The following is a 19722-nucleotide window of genomic DNA, read 5'->3' on the forward strand; positions in this document are numbered from 1 at the left end:
AGTGAGCATGACTATATTCCCGTTCAGGGTATGCCAATATAGCAATACAAAGCATACTAATTTTGTTTAAAAATAAATTCAGGTTCCATTAAACCAGAACAATGTCAGAGTATAATGTTGAAATAAAAATATTTAAAATGCTTACTGTGCTTGATTCAGGTTGAAACACAGCTAAAGTAAAATCAAGATTGAAGAACTGAAGAAATCCAGCAACAAGATTACCCACCAATCGGCCTTCTAAATAAATCATATTAAATATCTTTTAATTACAATTGTTAACTATTAAGACACATAATTTAACTTAACAAATACATTTTGGAATAAAAAACAAAAGATTTTAAATTCAAAAGTTACTTGGGATTTTTAATATAAAAGAAAAGCATTTTGAATTTCAGTAATGCTCTACAGTACAGATAGAAGTGGATTGGAATTTTGAGAATACAAATATGGGCATGTTCATCAAATGACTGCCTTGGGACACTTGCCTGTTTGACATGATGGGGCATGGGCATTCACAATTACCCATTTAAACCATTTAGAGCTGAGGTGGCGCAGTGGTTAAATGCAGCACTGCAGGCTACTGCTAGATCAGCAGTTCAGCGGTTCAAATCTCACCGGCTCAGGGTTGACTCAGCCTTCCATCCTTCCGAGGTGGGTAAAATGAGGACCCAGATTGTTGGGGGCAATATGCTGACTCTCTGTAAACCGCTTAGAGAGGGCTGAAAGCCCTATGAAGCGGTATATAAGTCTACTGCTATTGCTATTGCTATAAACTCCATGATATAATTCCAATGGAAATTAGGTGGGGTGGGGGTTCTTGGCATTCCAATAAATACGATGCAACAGCCTAGAATTTTGCTTTATAACAGGGGTGGGGAGTGATGACCCTTTTATGAATGTGTCAGCCATTCTGGGAGTTGAAGTCCACATGTTTTAAAGGAGCCATCGTTCCTCACCTCTGCTTTATAATGATATCTTCCTAATTAATTTTTAATTAAATCTATTTTAAAAAGTCAGGATGGGAAATATAATAAGCACCAATTGTGGATCCCTCGGGCACCCTGGTGCCTAGTCTGATCTAGATCTAAGTATCTCCAAGATGCATTAAGTAATAAATACTTAATTCAAAGTTATTATTTGCAAAGCCCTGCATGGCATACTGCCAGATTATTTGCATGACTGCATTTTCTTAACATTTTCTATCCATTTACATGCTCCAAATGAGATGATGCTCTGGGTCCCATTTTTGAAACAATGTTACCTTGAGAGGCCCAGGAAGTGTTCCTTCTTGGAGATGGCTTTTAGCCTTTGGAACAACCTCCTGCTATATGCTGAGTTTAAAAAAGAAATTGAGACCTGGCTCTTTCCCCTGGAACCTGGGTTGAGATGAGTTCCCATTTTGTGGGGTACAACAAATCTTAGTTTCTGATCACCAGTTAACTGTTTTGTTTTAGGGTCATGTTCCATTTTACTTTTTTATTTTGGTGAGAGATTTTTGTAAGCTACACAAAGTCATTTATTGCTTGAGTTAAGCATTGTTTATTACATATACATGTTCTAAATAAATAAATTACTTTGCAAGGCTACATTTTCTTATTGACCTAGGTATTCTTAAACTGATGCATCTTAGCATTTAAGAGAATGATATCACAATTCCAACTGAACTCAATGGCTATTATTTGGCAAGTGGAAAAAGACTGTAGCCTAAATTTTGAAGTAGGAGTTCTCACTTTGAATGCCACTTTATCATGAACTATAGTATGTTATATATTCCCTTGGATGATTCAGGTAAACTTGATTTCCTTTTTCAGCAATAGCACACACGCGCACACACACACAAATATATTGATTTTCATATCTTCATTAAACTCCTTTCTTCCCAAATTGTTTTTCAATGATAAAGCCTATAAAGATTACCAGCAGACTTGTTTTTGGAAATTGATTTTTAGGTTCCACCACAAAAGCGCGTAGGACAAAATCGCGCTCGACAAAAGCGCGCTGTGACGTCATCACAGCGCGACGAAAAAGATCGAAAAAATGTAAAAATAAAGCTAAAACCTAACCCTAACCCCCCCAAACCTAACCCTAAACCTAACCCTAACCCTAACTCTTAACCTAACCCTAAACCTAACCCTAAACCTAACCGTTAAAGTAACGAAAAACGTAACGCTAACCCTTATCCTAACCCTAACGCTAACGCTAATGCTCTAAAGCTAACCCTAACCCTTAACCTAACCCTAACCCTAACCCTAACCCTAACCCTAACCCTTACCTTTATGTGAATCGGCTTGCTTTAATTTAATTTTTATTAATTTTTATTTGAATTTTTCGATCTTTTTCGTCGCGCTGTGATGACGTCAAAGGTGCGATTTTGTCGATCGCGCTTTTGCCGTCCGCGCTTTTGACGGGTCACGGATTTTTAATACCAAGTATTGGCATTTCAAGTTTAAATTAAATTAAATTAAAACTATTAGTTGTTTATGAAAAAAATCTTCTCAAATAATAACATTATATACATTATTACAATGACCCACATGGTTTCTACTGAATATCTATGGATATATTATATCCCGGTTAGGATTTAAGATAAAGATAAATATATTATTATCCCGGTTAGGATTTAAGATAAAGTTAGTAATTGTTCTGCGCATGTGCGAGGATTAAGATGGCTGCAAGGCTCCGTCCGCTCTAAAAATTACCGACGAAATGCAGGAAAAACCGCAAGTAATAACTTCAAAACATAATATAAGAGGCTCGTTCGGGAAGCCCAAGACCCAGGGAGCCCAAAAAGATCAGTTAGCGGTAGGGGCTACCTCTTTGGGGATAGCCCCGAACCGCAAGGGCTCCAACGTCTTCAGCGGTTTCTATGCTGGTCGGGCTGCTCGGCAGCGAGGAGGGGAATTTCGGTCTGGAAATGGCGGCGGCGTTCTTCGGTTGCTCCGCCGCCTGTTTCATCTTCTAGCTGTGCCTGCTTGCGACGGGAGCGCCCCACGATTGTGCGACCACCCCCAGGACCATCTCCGGGCCGTTAGGACGCTGCAGTTGCGGACTGTGGGGGTTTGGGCAGCTTCAGCGATCTCCGTGCTGCTTCACTTACATCAGCTGTTCGGCGGCGAGGAGGAGAGGAATATCAGCTCGGTGGCAATGGTGCCGTGTTCTGGCGGCCCCATTGCCTCCCCCACCTTTGCCCCCCGTTTGCCTGCAGTGGGATTGCGGAACTGGGGAGACCACCCCTGGATTATGCAGACCTGGAGGATCCCATTGGCCTTAAAGACTCCGGTGCTTTTCGGGCTGCCTTGGCTATTTATCACTGAGGGAGCAAGCTCCATCTTGGGAACAGCGACGGGGTCCTTAGGCAATTACAACGCCTGTTCCATCTCTTCCCATTTATTTTCAATGGTGTGCCTCTGGGAACCTCTTGGTGTGGCTTCATCTCCAGAAGGAAGACTCTGGATCTGTACTGCGGGTGGACAGATGATGATTGCACTGCGTGTTTGCTTTGAACCCCCACAGGACCTTCTGACTAACAAAGTTATAGAAAAAGAGAGGGGTTATAAGACACTCCCCCACATATTTTATCTGAACTATAACTGGTCCCCAGCCATTTCAACTCTGAACATTGAGAGCCAATTTTTTACCACCTGAACTCGCACCTTAAATTAATCAATTGCGCAATTTTTAATTTCTTTCTTTTCTTTCATCTTTTTCTTCTCTCTTTGCATGGGTTATGTATGAGGTATGCATGAGATGAATGAATGTCCCACTTTTATGATCATATTGTTGTAAAATTTTGTGTTTTTTTAACTTTTTACGTGGGGACTGTTTGGGGGAGTGTATGAGTATGTGTGATTCGGAGGACCTGCCGGGAGTTGTGGGGGCCATGGGGGTGGTTGAGGGGACCAGAGACACGGGAGAGGGTCGGGGTATTATGGTCGTAACAGGGAGGGGCAGATACGGCGGGGACTTTAGGGCAGGCCATTACCGGGGAAGGAGGGTTCGCTACATTACAGAGATCCCTCCTTCCGGCCCTAGGAGTCCCACTCCAAGACCAGATGGCGTAAGTAGTCAGGACCCTGGTCTCAGGCTGTTGTCGCTAAATGCCAGGTCTGTTGTACATAAAGCTCCTCTCGTCCGGGACTTAATTTTAGACGAGAGGGCAGACCTGGCATGTATTACTGAAACCTGGCTGGGCCCAGAGGGAGGAGTCCCCCTTGTAGAGCTGTGCCCAGAAGGATTTCAGGTGCTACACCAGCCGAGAGCCCAGGGAAGGGGTGGGGGTGTGGCCGCTGTTATCCGGGAGTCGTTAGTTCCTCGTAGGGTCCCTGCCCCGGAGATTGTCGGGTGTGAGTCTTTGCTGTTAAAGTTGGACCTCAAGGGTCAAGTGGGTCTGCTGTTAACGTACCTGCCTCCCAACAGCGTTGCAGCAGCCCTCCCCTCGCTCCTCGAGTCGGTAGCCGAGCTGGCAATTGAGTTCCCTAGGTTGATGGTCCTGGGGGACTTTAATTTGCCGTCGCTCGGTGAAAACTCTGATGGGGCGCAGGAGTTCATGGCTTCCATGACAGCCATGGGCTTGACCCAAGTAATTCGAGGCCCAACCCATTCAGCGGGGCACATGCTTGACCTCGTATTTCTCTCGGAGCAGTGGATTTGTGATCTTGGTCTGAGGGGGAACGACATCATACCCCTGTCGTGGTCAGACCACTGCCTACTGAGGCTCGACTTCCGGAGACCAAACCCCCACTGTAGGGAGGAGGAACCGACCAGGTGGTTCCGCCCCAGGCGCCTTATGGAGCCGTCAAGGTTCCAGACAGAGCTTGGGGTTATTCCTGACACTTTCGCCCACAATCCGGTAGAGACTCTGGCTGCTGCGTGGCACTCGGCAGCATCGGAGGCCCTCGACCGGATTGCGCCACTGCGGCCCCTCCGAGGCGGCGGATCCCGGAGACCTCCTTGGTTCACCGAGGAACTCCGGGAGATGAAGCGCCGGAGGAGATGCCTAGAGCACCGTTGGAGGTCCGATAAGTCCGAATCGAACCGAGCAATGGTAACCACCTGCACCAAGGAATACACCAGGGCACTAAGGGCAGCAAAAAGATCCCACATAGCCACCTTGGTTGCGTCCGCTGAGTCCCGTCCAGCCGCCCTGTTTAGGATAACCCGCTCCCTATTGAATAAAAGGGAGGCGGGGGAACCCTTGCAGGGCAGAGCTGAAGATTATGCCCAATTCTTAGCGGACAAAATTGCTCGGTTTCGGTCGGACTTGGACTCCACCCCCGCAGTTCCAGCCGAGGCACAGGAGGATCAAGTAGAACAGCTCTGGGTTGAGTTTCAGGACGTTACCCCCGGGGATGTGGACAAGGCCATGAGGGCTGTAAGTACCTCCACCTGTGTACTGGATCCGTGTCCCTCATGGCTGGTTACTAACTGCAGTGAGGTGACACGAGGCTGGATCCAGGCGGTTGTAACCGCCTCTCTTCGGGAGGGGAACTTCCCCGCTGCACTGAAAGCGGCGGTGGTGAGACCCCTCCTGAAGAAACCATCTTTGGATCCAGCTGTTCTTAATAACTATTGTCCAGTCTCCAACCTTCCCTTCCTAGGGAAGGTTGTTGAGAAGGTGGTGGCCTTCCAGCTCCAACGGTCCTTGGAGGAAGCAAACTACCTAGACCCCTTCCAGTCAGGCTTCAGACCCGGTTACAGCACAGAAACCGCTTTGGTCGCATTGATCGATGATCTCTGGAGAGCCAGAGATGGAGGACACTCCTCCATCCTGGTCCTCCTTGACCTCTCAGCGGCTTTCGATACCATCGACCATGGTATCCTTCTGCGACGACTGCGGGAGGTGGGAGTGGGAGGCACCGTGTTGCGGTGGTTCTCCTCCTACCTCTCGGGCAGGTCGCAGTCGGTGTTAGTGGGGGGGCAGAGATCGTCCCCTAGGCCCCTAACTTATGGGGTGCCTCAGGGCTCGGTCTTATCCCCCCTACTATTCAACATCTACATGAAACCGCTGGGAGAGATCATTCGCAGGCACGGGATTAGATACCATCAATATGCGGACGATACTCAATTGTATCTGTCCGCCCCGTGCCAACTCAATGAAGCGGTAGACGTGATGAGCCGAGGCCTTGAAGCCGTTATGGACTGGATGAGGGTTAACAAGCTTGTGCTCAACCCAGAAAAGACCGAGTGGCTGTTGTGTTTCCCTCCCAAAGATTCCACCAATATTCCATCTCTCAGGCTGGGGGGTCAAATTCTATACCCCTCAGAGAGGGTTCGCAACTTGGGAGTCCTCCTGGATCCACAGCTATCGTTTGACCACCACTTAATGGCTGTGACCAGGGGGGCATTCGCCCAGGTTCGCCTGGTGCGCCAGTTGCGACCCTACCTGAATCGGGAGGCTCTCACAACAGTCACCCGGGCCCTTGTGACCTCTAGGCTGGAATACTGCAATGTGCTCTACATGGGGCTGCCCTTGAAGAGCATCCGGCGACTTCAGCTAGTGCAGAACGCGGCCGCGCGAGTGATTGTGGGTGCACCTCGGTACACCCGCATAACACCTATCCTCCGCGAGCTGCGCTGGCTACCTGTCGATCTCCAGATGCGCTTCAAGGTGCTATTAGTCACCCATAAAGCCCTACATGGCAGTGGATCTGGATACTTGAGAGACCGCCTTCTGCCAATTACATCCCTGCGACCAATAAGATCACATAGATTAGGCCTCCTCCGTATTCCATCGGCCAGCCAGTGTCGGCTGGCAACTACAAGGAGGAGGGCCTTCTCAGTAGTAGCCCCGACCCTTTGGAACGAGCTCCCCGTGGAGATTCGCACCCTCTCCACCGTCCAGGCCTTCCGCATAGCCCTTAAGAACTGGCTCGCCCGTCAGGCCTGGGGACAATGATAGTTACCCCTCCCGAATGATGAACGTATGTTGTTTACTATTTTATTATATGTCTCTATCTTAACGTCTGTATTCCCCCTCCCCGATTTTATGTGAGCCGCCCTGAGTCCCCTCAGGGAAAAGGGCGGCCTACAAATATTAATAAAATCAAAAATCAAAATCAAATCAAATTTTCATTTGCCATGTGGAAGGAATGTAAATAATAGCTTTTTCAAGGAGCCATAAAAGGTTAATTTCTTTTTTGAGCTCATACAAGAAAAAATGAAATAATTCTGCTAAGTCAGTACAACAGTAATTCATTCATAAACATTCATTCAATCCATGTCAGTTCCACTATGTAGACCACACCAGAAATATATTCTGCAGAAAGGCAAAAGCATCTTTACCTGAGATTGCCTATAACAGAATTCCGCTTCTCATATTCCAGTGAATTAGAGAGAAGGAACCTGAATTCTTTTCAATTGCTATCTAATTTTTCTAGACTTCAAAAAATGTTTCAGCTCTTTTTGCCTAGAAAATGGTTGCTGCAATATTTTGTCAATGTTGTTTCCTTGTTAGTTACAGTCTCCCTTTCGTCACATGATCATTATTTCTAAAGCACATATTGTAACTTTAATGAACAGGAAAGAGGCTTACCATCTTTTGTGCTTAAAAACTTTTTCAAACTTTCATTAACCAGAGGAGTTTTATTCTGCTCAAAAAAAGTAAAAAGAAAACAGTTTAGGTGATTTTCCTAGACTGCAAAATAATCAGTACTTCAAAGCAATATAATAAAAGCAGTAAAGTCCTCAGAGTTGCTTTATCAATGAGATAAACAGCATATGAATTTAATAAATATGTAATGATGGGATTTATGCTGAAGAGACACATAACAGGTATTGATATTTCTGTTAACTTAAATGAACCTCTTTTTGGTCCATCATCAGAATCAGAGAGCAGCAGTCAATGGTTTAGTAGAAATACTAAGCTGATCTAAGTGTTCAATAACCATCAGAACTAGATAAATAATAGTGAATACTATACAGATAGTCCTCAACTTATAACTTAGAAAGCATTCGAAGTTACAACAGATCACTCCTCCAAAGGTAGTTGAAATCTAATTATGATGCTCCTACAGCTACTTAATTACAATGTAATTATGATGCTCTCTGTGGTCATGTGAATACAATTCAGGCCCTTGACAATTGGCCCACAATTACAAGCATTTGCAATGTCCTTTGGTCCCATGACTGTGATTTGCGTTTTTTGTTGCCCAAAACTGCCATTTACTTAGTGATTTTTGGCAAACATGCCTTATTAATGAACAATTAGTTTATTTAATGATCATGGCATTCACTTATTGACTGTGGATTCATTTAATGACCATGATGATTTGCTGATGACTGCTGAAAAAAGTCATAAAATTGGGTCAATCATGTAACGATTCACTTTACAATTATCTCAACATGACTATAATGGGCTGGCTCCATTAAGGTTGTAAGTTGAGGATGACCTGTATATGGTGGAATTGCCAGCTAAAGAGAGGGGAGTAAAAAGGCATTCTGGCATGGAGTTGCTATAAAAGGTACTGTAACATCCTTAAAGATAAAACCAGTGCAAGTTTTATTTCTGCAATGATGGTCCCACAGCAAATGCAGGTGGGGTTAATATTGCTGACATCCTGGGAACCCCCCCTCCCTTTAAGAGTTAGCTGAGGACTTTCCTGTTTTTATTGAAGACGTTTCGCTTCTCATCCAAGAAGCAAAACATCTTCAAAGAAAAACAAGGAAGTCCAGTTGCCTCTTGAAAAAAGCACCTTTGGGGCAACCATGACCTGGATGACTCAGAATCTCCATAGACATTATCTGAGGATCAGAAATAGCTAAAGTTAAGCATACTCAAACAGCTAAGGTTCCTTTACTTAAAAGTGTCAACAAAGAGAGATAATGTATACCATTAAAACTAATTTAAACATTTATGACTTTGGTGCCTTACCTCAACTTTTTCTTGCTCTTCAAGTGCTAAAAATACAGCTGCCCGCAAGTCTGCCTGTAATAAAAGTTTTGTGTAAGATGATGTATTGTACATTAAGTATATTAAGAAAATTAGTTAATAAACAAGCCACATGTGAAGTGACAGAGGGACAAAAAAGTTGGATTTCCACCTGCTCGTTCACAATTCAGTTGCTCATGGTTTATGTTCAACTATAATCATTAGTTTCTCCACTGCATGTCCTAATCTATTGTCATCTCAACTACTTGAGATATGAAGTGAAACTTTAAGAACTAACATATTTCCACTAGCTTTTTATGCCTTACTTTGTGAAATTATAAGCCTATGGGCAGGAATGAGCCTGCTGATCTTACTTATAAAGTGTCCAAGGAACCTTTTGGCTGAAGAATAAAATTAAATGTTTTAAACACATACAGGTCTCACCTAAACAAAAGTATCATACCAGTGGTGGGTTCTGAATCCCGGTGCAACCAGTACGGTGTAACGGGCCCGGCGCCCACCACATGAACACGTGCAGTGTGCGCATGCATACTTACCACCCATGATGCTCCAGCTGCTCAGCGGAGTGTTGTGCAGGTGCCGTACGCATGCACAGAAGCCCCCAAAACCTCAAATGCCAATAAGGAGTGCGGTTGGGCAGGCCCTCCAGAGCACCAGACCGGAACAGTATCTGGTGCTCCTGGCAGGCACCAGTATCATATTATACAAAGTATAGCTCTCTGGAGAAAGTTCTAATGCTAGGAAAGGTGGAATGAAAGAGAAGAAAAGGATCACCAGCAGCAAGGTGGGAGGCCTAAATTGTGGTACATATGGATGCATCATTGGAAACCTGAAGGATCAGGATAGGGACAGATCATCATGGAAAGTCTATGCCAGTGATAGCGACCCTTTTCAGCACTGAGTGCCCAAACCAGAACGCGGGTGCATGTGTGTATGCTAGAGCGCCGGAAACCTGACGACCAGCTGGCCAGCATGTGTATACCTGGTTTTTGGCTGTTTTGGGGGGGGCTTCATTTGTCAAGCCATTTTCCGGTGTTCTGGCACCCACGAAGACCAGCTGGCTGGCATACATGTGTGCACCAGAAATCAGAAGAGCAGCTGGTGACAGCCCACGTGCCTACAGAAAGGGCTCTACATGCCACCTCTGACATGTGTGCCATAGGTTCACCATCATGGGTCTATGTTGTCACTCAGAGTTGAAGCCAACTTAATACTACACAATCAAACTCAACTTTGAGCAAGAAGTCAAATAATTACAACTCCTGCTTGAGCACTAGAAGACTTCCAAGGTCCCTTCCAGATTACATTAGATTAGATTTTACTCTACCTTTACCAAAGTCACTTCGATTTACTCTAGTTGAACTCAGGCTATATAAATTATTTGCAGCTGATTGAGGCAGAGTCTAAATGGTTACCCAGGAAGAGTTTAAAATTGGATGGTACTGAAGAAATGCACAGGGTCCTTCAGACTATGGATGCAATCCACGGTAATTAAGATCTATATTACTCCCCCTTTTTTTTTTAATAAATGTTTTTTAATTTTAATTGAAACAAGTACAGCATCTTTCTTTACATCTGTAGAAAATGTATCAATCGATTACAGATCCTCCACGGTCAACAAACATAACTCATATTAACTCAAACATTATTATATATCCATTTTCATTTGACTGTAATTATTATTTAAAAATATTAATACAAGTAATAATCTTGAACAATACCTGCCCACACCAGTGGGGGGGAAAAAATCAAAAAGAAAAGGCAAAAAAAAAAAGTAAATAAAACAAAAAAAGACAAAAACGACAAAGGACCAGGCAGGAAAAAACAAAACAGAACACAGGTATCTATTATAAAAAAGAAGAAGTATATCAACTGGTTACAACATGCTTTGGTGCTTCTCTTCCATTAACTCATATTAATTCAAATATCTTAACTCAAATGTTTACCATATTAACATCATTATACCTCCAGTTTTAATTACCTATAGTTATTTAAACATCCTTCATCCTTAGCTATGCCAAAGAATTAATCCATAACACATGCTGACATTTCATTTACTTACTTGTAAAATCCTCTATTGACATCAAATCCTCATATCCTATTTTAGCTGAACATCCATAATATTTAATTATATCGTATATCATAACATTTTCCCAGTATTGATTAACATTTGATTGTATGTATTTTATTTAGTTTTTATAATAGTGATAATTATTGTAATTAATACTCTTTATGTATAATCCAAAAATGTTTTCTCATATCCAATTATTATTTATCATATCGACTCCACATTATATACATTGCTATCAATATCAATTATTATTCAGCTATATCTGTTACAAAAAGAGCAATTAGGTTTAGCTAGTTTTCAATTGTATTCTTCAATCTATCAGCCAATTCCACATTATATACATTACCATCAATATCAATTATTATTCAGCTATATCTATTACAAATTAAAGTAATCAGATTTAGCTAATTTTAAGTTATGTTCTTCCATCTGTCAGCCTGTGTCCCTCCAATAGCAAAATTTTCTCAGTCCAATTGCCATTCGTTGGATAAATTTACCAAATGTTTTTATAAGCAAGTCCAGACAAAGATATCTTCGCACCTCTTGGCTCTGAATGTCAGTGATGAAATAATAATGTTGTCCCGGGCTTGTAAAACTTTTCAAATTGACTTTAATTCTCAAGGGTGGAGTTTTCATTTCTCCTGCACTCTGTCTCTTTAAATGAATCTTCTTTATAGCTCCCCCCCCTCCTTTCTTCCTCTGAGATAGACCAGACGCCATTTCTCACATTTTCCATTTGTATTTCAGGAACATTCAAACATTCAACGGTCTCAGTTTTTCCTTCATATTTTAAAATCAGATGGTCCAATTTTCTTTCCAATCTCTGAAAAGAGTCAAAAAGCTCTCGACATGCGGAAAAAAGAATCTGGAGTGAAACCTTAGAAGTATTTTCAGACGCCATGATGTGTCGCAGTTAAAAATTACAAGTAAAAACACACTGGAAACTGTGCAATCTTATCTGATCGTAAACACAGCCAAGTAATAAAAATGTCAGATCGTGAAGGGCTAATTAGTAGAAAGTTAACTTTACGATCCACTTAGAGAGAGTCAGTGGGGAGGGCTGCCGAAGCGTTCCTTGAGGCGTTTAAGTAGCCACCAGCCATAAATCCATTAAAAAAAGACCAATTCGCCACTAGATTCTTCTATTTTTTGGTTTCAATTATCTTAAGCTTTTAGTGCAGACAGTCTCTCTTGAATAATAAAATCAGCTTATCAGACGACATCACTTCTGCCATTCTTAGGGGCAACCTGCAGTTTCAGTTAGCACGCAGCTAATCCAGAAAGGAATTGGCACGAGGGGTTAATACCCCCCCCCCCCCAGAGACTTTGCGAATGTCTCTGGGGTCCTGGGTCTCCCCTCACCTTCACTGTCGTCTCCGGGACAGCTAGGGTCCAAAAACCTGTCCAAAAATCCTTCGGAATAGAGGAATTTCAGGAATAGCCTGAAACTCCGTCTTCTCACAGCTAAGCCCCGCCTTCTTCCTATATTACCCGCTTTTTAAGGCCTCCAAGTAGATCTGTTGTTGGATTGTGCTGGTGTTAAATCATCCATGAGGAATGGGATAGTTAAAGAGGCAGTGACCCATCCTCCTGATGACATTGTCCCTGATCCAAAAATACTATACAATTTTTATCTGATCTAAAAATTTCCCATTTTAGGGAAAGTGCTGAGAAGGTAGTCAGTTTGGAGCTCCAGAATGTCTTAGAGAATAGAGATTATCTGGACCCCTCAGTTGGGTTTCAGAGTGGGTCACACAATGCTGAGATGGTATTGATTGACTTGTAGATAAACTTTGGCAGAGCTGGGATGGGTGGTGCATTATGCAATCTCTTAGAAGTTGTCAATACCATTGATCCTGGTATCCTTCTAGATCAGCTCTGAGGGTTAGATATATTGCTGAATAGGTTCTTTATTCCCTGGGGCGAATTCAAATCAATGTTGATGGGAGAAGAGATAAGATCCTGCTTTGTGGTGCTACTCAAGTTCTACTCCTAATATGCTTATATTTAACATCTACATGAAACCATTGGATGAGAACATCTATTTAGAAATTAGGTATCATTGATATGCTAATGATGTCCAGTTATATATTTCTAGCGTAGGCCAACCAAATGATGCAGTCAAGGTTCTTACCTAGTGTCTTGAGACTGTGAAACTCAGAATGGGGAATAACAGCCTTCAGCTCATGCCAAGCAAGACCAAATGGTTAAAGTTTTTGAGGTTTTCTGGTTCAAGGCATTCTTCTTCTTTAGTACTGGCTGAGGTTACCTCAAATAGTTTCCTCTAACAGAAAGTATGCACAATTTGGGGACCCCCTTGAACTCTCAATTTCTACTTTATAAGCAGTTGGTAGCTAAGAGTGCATATGTACAAATTCATCTTATGCACCAATAGTGCTCATTTCTGATTGGAAGACTCCACTCATGAACATTATGGAATTTATTTTGAAGTAGAAGTGATCTGGCATAATATAGATTATGCCTATAGGTAGGCATGTCAAAAACATTTTGTTTTGACAAAGCTCTTCAACTAAACACAAGTAAACTTAGACAAGAGAAAACAGATCAGTTTAGGACTGGGAAGGAGTTAAAGAATATGAAATGAGAATGAAACTAAATGGAAAGGAATTATGTTTGAGATATGTAATAAATAGGATCACTTACAGAAACCCTATAAAACTTTTAAAGTTACAATATAACAAATGCAAGTCATATTAAATGTGAAATGGTACATAATGAAAAAGAGGAGTAATTTCCTATGTAGAAGAGAAACAGAGAAAGAATTTTGCTAAAGTCAAAAGCCTCTTTATTTCAGTATTATATCACACAGTGGTGATTTAGATTCATCTGGGAAGCCCGGAAGCAATTCATGAAGGTGATGAATATCTTCTGTGGCTGTCTTTTGCAGCTTTATTCAGCATATTGTGCCTTCAATTCTGGCAATAGTATAACTATTAAGACTAGTTACCAATGATAATCCTGTCCTCCATGTAGGTATCAAATCCCCTTACTAATGGGTGAACATTAATAGAATTGTTTGCCATGAATGAAATGATTAAATATGTACACTACTGTATAAAGAATTTTATAGTGATCCTGGATCGCCTTACATCTAGATTTAATCAAACCACATTCTTATGAAAGCAATTTTTTTTTTACTTTTCCACAGCAAACAGGATGTAATATGTTCCCATTCTAATTATCAAATCTTTTATAAAGGGTATTTCAGAGTTGTCCAAGCGTAAGAAGATACAAGATCCAGTTCTTTTTAACGTAAGAACACAAAAGTTAGCTAAAATAAAAAATCGCATTGGATTCAGATTCAATTCCTGATGGCTTCATATTACTTATCCATGCAACACTGTCACAAAAGTTACAGGTCTTTTCATGGAACATTTTCTTCTTTGGATTTTTTTAAAAATTACCCAGCAGGCATGGTATTTCCTGGAATATAACAATTACAACGCTGGGACACAGTGGCAGAAAAGAAACACCTGTATTTTAATATCCTCTGTGACACAAGGTGTAGCAGATAATCTGGTGGCAGTTGCTATTTTTCAGCTTAATTTACACTATGAGATTGTCTTGAGAACAGAGGTAGAAGGGGGAGAAGCATAATCAAGTATACTACCTTGGGTTCCTTGGAAGAATAATTGGTTACCGTATATAGGTGAGATGTAGGATGAATCTTTTTTTTCATTCTGAACCTGAGGCAGAATTTCTTATCTCAATACTGTGGAAAATATGGGGGAGGGGGGGTTTCCAGCTCCCATATAATTTCAACCAGCCTAGTATTGTCCAACAAGGGCCAGGGCCAGGATAGAGAAGACTGACCTTCTCTCATATCCCCAAAACTTTTAACCTTAAACTGTCTACTATTGACCTCACCCCACTCCTAAGAGGTCTGTAAGGGGTGTGCATAAGCACACCATCGTGCCTACCGTCCCTGTCATACTGTACCCATTTCATTCGCTCATGTTTGTTCTTATACCTATTATCTTGTAAACGATTGAAAAATCAAATAAATAAATAAAATGAAACGAAACTGGACAGCCAAAGTGACAAGAGGCAGACAAAGGGAAGCCCTTTCTCGCGTTAACCCCACAGGAACGAGTCGTTCTTACGGCGTGATGCCACCCACTTCACAACTTTAAAAGACGTTTCTTTAAAGCGTCCTGGAGTTGCCATTCTCTACCCTATGACCATGGGCGATTTGAGGGAGCAGAAGTAGCGGCCTAGTGCTGCCAATGACAGTGGAAACAGAATGCTGGGGCTTCAGAGGCCTTTATCTATTCCAGTCCAGTTTTCTGAACGGCCATTCACACCTTCCACCTCTCGACCCCCTAGAAAAAGTTCGACGCATGCGCCTTTAATAGAGAGAGGTGCAAAGCGTCGTTGCCTCGCTCGCCTCCCTTGAAAGCGGGAATGGTCGCGGCAGGCAGCTTGGTGCGGTTGACGTCTCCGCGACCTCCTCTGCGGCTCGCTCAACCGGCAGCTTCGCTCTAGAGCGCGCCTGTTCTCTCTCGAGTGTTGCAACCGGGGCGCTTTGCCCATCTCTTCTCTCCGCCCCTTTAAACCCAAGGCTTAGTCCCGCCCTTCGCCCCCTTCACCTTGATTTTGTTAAGCACTCCAGTCGTCTCCAGCGTTTGCACGAGAAGATCTCTCAGCTCTGCATCTTCCTCCGTCGCCGCCGCCGCCGCCATCTTGCTTCTCCCTGACAACCGCCTAAACTCTAAGCCGCGATCTGCCCAGCCTCGCAGATTCGTTCCTCTATTAGGAAGGGGACGGACTTCGCCGTAGCACGTGACCAACCGGCCTCCCGCCCATCCACCCGATGGAGCCAGGGGAAGCGTCACCCGCGCTTTTTGGCGCCTCAAGCGTGCGGACGGGCAATTTGGGGACCCAGCTCTGCGATTGGCTGGAGAGGCTCGGAGGCGGGAGTTTATACAAAGCGGCAAGTTTATACAAAGCTGGAAGAAGTGGAATATTGCTATTCAGCCCAGGATGGCTGGGCATCAAAATGACAATCCCTTCCCTAGAAAAAAGAGGTTGTGGAGGGATAACATTTTCCCTCCTCTTGTCCTGGGTAGCCTCCTTCAGATGGAATTGTCGTTCAAACACACACACACACACACACACACACACGGTAACATTTGCTAGATATAATCTTGTGATCTCAAAACTAAAGTAAAATAAAATAAAATAAATGGGGGGTAGAGAAGCAGGGCTGGACCTGGACTTTGGAAGGTAACCCAGGAAATCACACTAGCCATCAGAATAGAACTTGGAGATCTTCTAGTTTGCACCCCCGCCCTGCTCAAGCAGGAGATCCTATGCCATTTCAGACAAATGACTGTCCAGTCGCTTCTTAAAATCCTCCAGTGACGAAGCACCCACAACCCGCAAGCTGTCCCACTGATTAATTGTCATCCTTGTTAGGAAGTTTCTCCTTAATTCCAGATTGCTTTTTTCTTTGATTAGTTTCCATCCATTGTTTCTTGTCCTGCCCTCTGGTGCTTTGGAAAATAAATCAACCCCCTGCTCTTTGCAGCAGTCTCTCAAATCCTGCAGCATTGCTATCATGTCCGCACCCCAAGTCCTTCCTTTCTTTAGACTACTCAAACTCAAATCCTGCAACTGTTCTTCATGTGTCCAGGTCTTTAATCATCTTAGTTGCTTTTCTTTGCACTTTTTCTAAAGCCAAGTGTGGGAATCAAAGGGAAAAAAGATACTAGCAAACAATTTTCTTGGCAATGATACAAAAATAATGACAATGTGGTCAATATGTGTAGAAAACTTTTACCTTTTCTAAATATTACTTAGGAAGTACAGAACGCAGATGAGTAAGTTGTTTTCCATCCCTGTTTCTTGGTTGTATAAGTCTTCAAAGTTTACGTCACTATCAGTGCTGGAGCAGGAATTATGGTACCCAGTAAATGAAATCAACTATTTTTTTCTAGAGTGAGGTACTTTGACTAGCTGCTATTTGGAATTGCTGTCCATGGTAGTTGCTATAACAATACAAGTAGTCCAAAATTTACGATCAGAATTGGGACCAGAATTTTCACTGCTAATCAAGGCATTTGTTTTTATGACTTTGCAATCTCTGACCTTTTTTTGTCACAGTTGTTAAGCGAATCAATATGGTTCTTAAGTGAATCATGTATTGTTAAATAAATCTGGCTTTCTCCATTGATTTTGCTTGTTGGAACCAAATGGCAATCATATGATATCAGGACACTACAGCCAACCTAAATACATGCCAGTTGCTAAAGGCTTACATTTTGATCCATGTGATCATGGGAGATGCTGCTATAATTTTAAATGTGAAGACTGGTTTAAGTCGTTTAAGTAATTTTTTCAGTGCTGTTGTAACTTTGAAGCATTACTAAATGAATGATTGTAAGTTGACCTGTACCTGTACAATATAAAAAAACTTTCCCTAAATAAATAAATTGCTGAAGTATTAAATATAAATCAACACATATTTTCAGCCCTCTTTTATCTGCTATCAGGAGAATTATACTTTGATGTAATCAACAAATAATTCAATTGGACCTGTTCTCAAGTAAGTAGCATTCCAACCTCTAATATGTATTTAATTGTACTATTTGTGATTTTCATTTTTGAAAAAGCTAATTAAATATTGAAAAATAATTACTTATAAGCTTATCTTAAAAGTATAGATGACAATGATTTGACCTTTCAGATAAGTATGTTCAGAGACTTTCATGTTGAAATGTGCACTATAATGGATGTAATATGTGAGCATTTTTAATATACTTTCAAATATGCATAGGGTTGGCTGTGTGTCTAGCACCTATATCTATTGTTACAATTTGAAAGTAGCTGAAGACCTAAGGGAAAAATGTGGCATCACAAAACAATAGTTTAAATTAAAGATCCATAAATGAAATTTCTAATTGCAAAGAGAAGAATTGTTCCAGTAAATAAATGCATAATAGAAACTTAATTGAATATGAATATTATTTATCAGCTTGATCAACTGCCTTTATTTCCAAAATGTTCGAATTCCTTTGGATTTAGCTGCTCCTGAAGTGTACAGTCTAAGGATTTTCATCAGTACAAACAAGCTTGAACAAACTTTTCTAAAAGATCCAACTTTTGTTAGCACTGTAAGCTCCAAGTCTTTAACAAAAGCTGAAATATTTTGTGTTAAACTGTGTCTCTCAATACAATGTTGAAATGCCTCCCCCAAAGGCAGTAGTGCAGATTAATTCTATGCTACTGGGATATGTCTAATTTTTCTGCATGATACTGGGTAATGAAAGTTAAATCTTTTAATGTGTTTTTAATCTTTCTGATAAAAATGTGGCATTTATTACTTCTAGAATCATGCTGCAGGTGGCACTAAAAATACATGTCCTAATCTTTAAAAACAACAATATTCAAAGAAATCTGTCAAAGAAATCTGACTGCAAAGATTATTTACTAGCTGAAACTTTCTGTGACAATTTATTTTGTATTATTTTTTATCTGAACTCTATGAGGTAGTAATGAGGTATTGCTTATTTATATTTTTCATTTTTCCAAACTAGATTGTAGATTGTTTGTAATTATACTAATTCTGTGTGTATGTTCTAGTGGCATTTCCTGCCAATTTCCTCAGAGATTTCACTAAATTTATCATGATCTATTAGGTGCCTAAGTAGTTTAAATATTACGCAATAAAAGAAAATAATGAAACATTAAGGCCTATAAAGACTGTGGCGATGCCTTAGAGCGGGCCATGGCCATACCCGGTTTAGCGAAGGGGAAAAAAGTCCCGATACGTCTCGTGACAATGTGAGTTTGATACTCCTGCCTTAGAGGTAATTCATGGGTTCTATAGGTACTTGGCTGTTTCATGTTTGTAACAGTAATCTCTTAAAAAATAAAAGTTGAATACATTTCTCAAAATATTTGGAAAACATCTGAAAAATCACAAATATTGCTGAACAAACTCAGCATTTCTATGTCAAAACGATCTCCATTATAAAATATGAATTAAACTTCCTTATAATTCATTCTGATTTTGCGAGCTTGCAAATAATCAGATACAGTTTGTATCTACACCATATACTTATGTTTAAGCCGAGTTTGTTCAATAATCAAACTGGCTAGGATTGAATAGTACATTTGGATACAAGGCATTTGTCTTCCTTTGGTTATTTAAATATTTGAAAATATTTATAGAATTTATAGAATGTGTCCAATACTTCGTTCTATACATTAAACATATAGCCTTTAACGGTTTCACAAAAAATACCAAAATGCACATTTATGATGTCAGACTTGGCAAAGCCCATTGGTTAGAGTTGATGTGTGATAATTAATTACATATAATCAGACTGTTTCATTGTATGCTTGCTTGAAACTGCCACCAATTTTAAAGGAGACGTTTTCTAGCATACACTCACTTTGGAGTTAAAAATATTCTTAGACTGATATATTTTTTTTAAAAAAAACCTAGACTGATTTAATAAACTTAAGTTATCAATAGTTTAAAAATGACAATCACTTATGGTATTACTGTGTTTCATAGTCTACTTTCTACAGCAGGGATATAGGACATCTTAAAAAGTACATAGATTTAGTCTTACAAATATGTATGTACATATGTTTAATATCAATCAAACAGAAGACAAGCGATTATTAGCAATGTTAAGAGGCAGTGTATAGCACAAATCCCTTTTGTCCTCCGCCCAGCACGCAAAGAAAGTTAAATGGGCGGGGTTTAATTCCGCAGCGGAAGTGCTGGCCC

General features: G+C 41.3%; 1 pseudogene across 1 annotated transcript in view; it reads right to left on the minus strand.

The window, feature by feature from the left end:
• LOC148045111 (centrosomal protein 43-like) overlaps positions 1 to 15975 on the minus strand; it is a 39072-nt pseudogene extending 23097 nt beyond the window's left edge. The window contains exons 1-4 of the transcript XR_015697056.1: positions 15569 to 15975; positions 8870 to 8923; positions 7532 to 7586; positions 146 to 234 (exon numbers count right to left, since the gene is read on the minus strand). The product of XR_015697056.1 is annotated as a centrosomal protein 43-like (transcript). The remainder of the gene's footprint in view (positions 1 to 145; positions 235 to 7531; positions 7587 to 8869; positions 8924 to 15568) is intronic.
• Between the last annotated feature and the right edge of the window lie 3747 nt (positions 15976 to 19722).

This window comes from Thamnophis sirtalis, unplaced genomic scaffold (genome assembly GCF_051295495.1).
Source record: "Thamnophis sirtalis isolate CommonGarterSnake01/CBP01778 unplaced genomic scaffold, rThaSir2_p1.2 scaffold_6, whole genome shotgun sequence".
NCBI classification, from domain to species: Eukaryota; Metazoa; Chordata; class Lepidosauria; order Squamata; family Natricidae; genus Thamnophis; species Thamnophis sirtalis.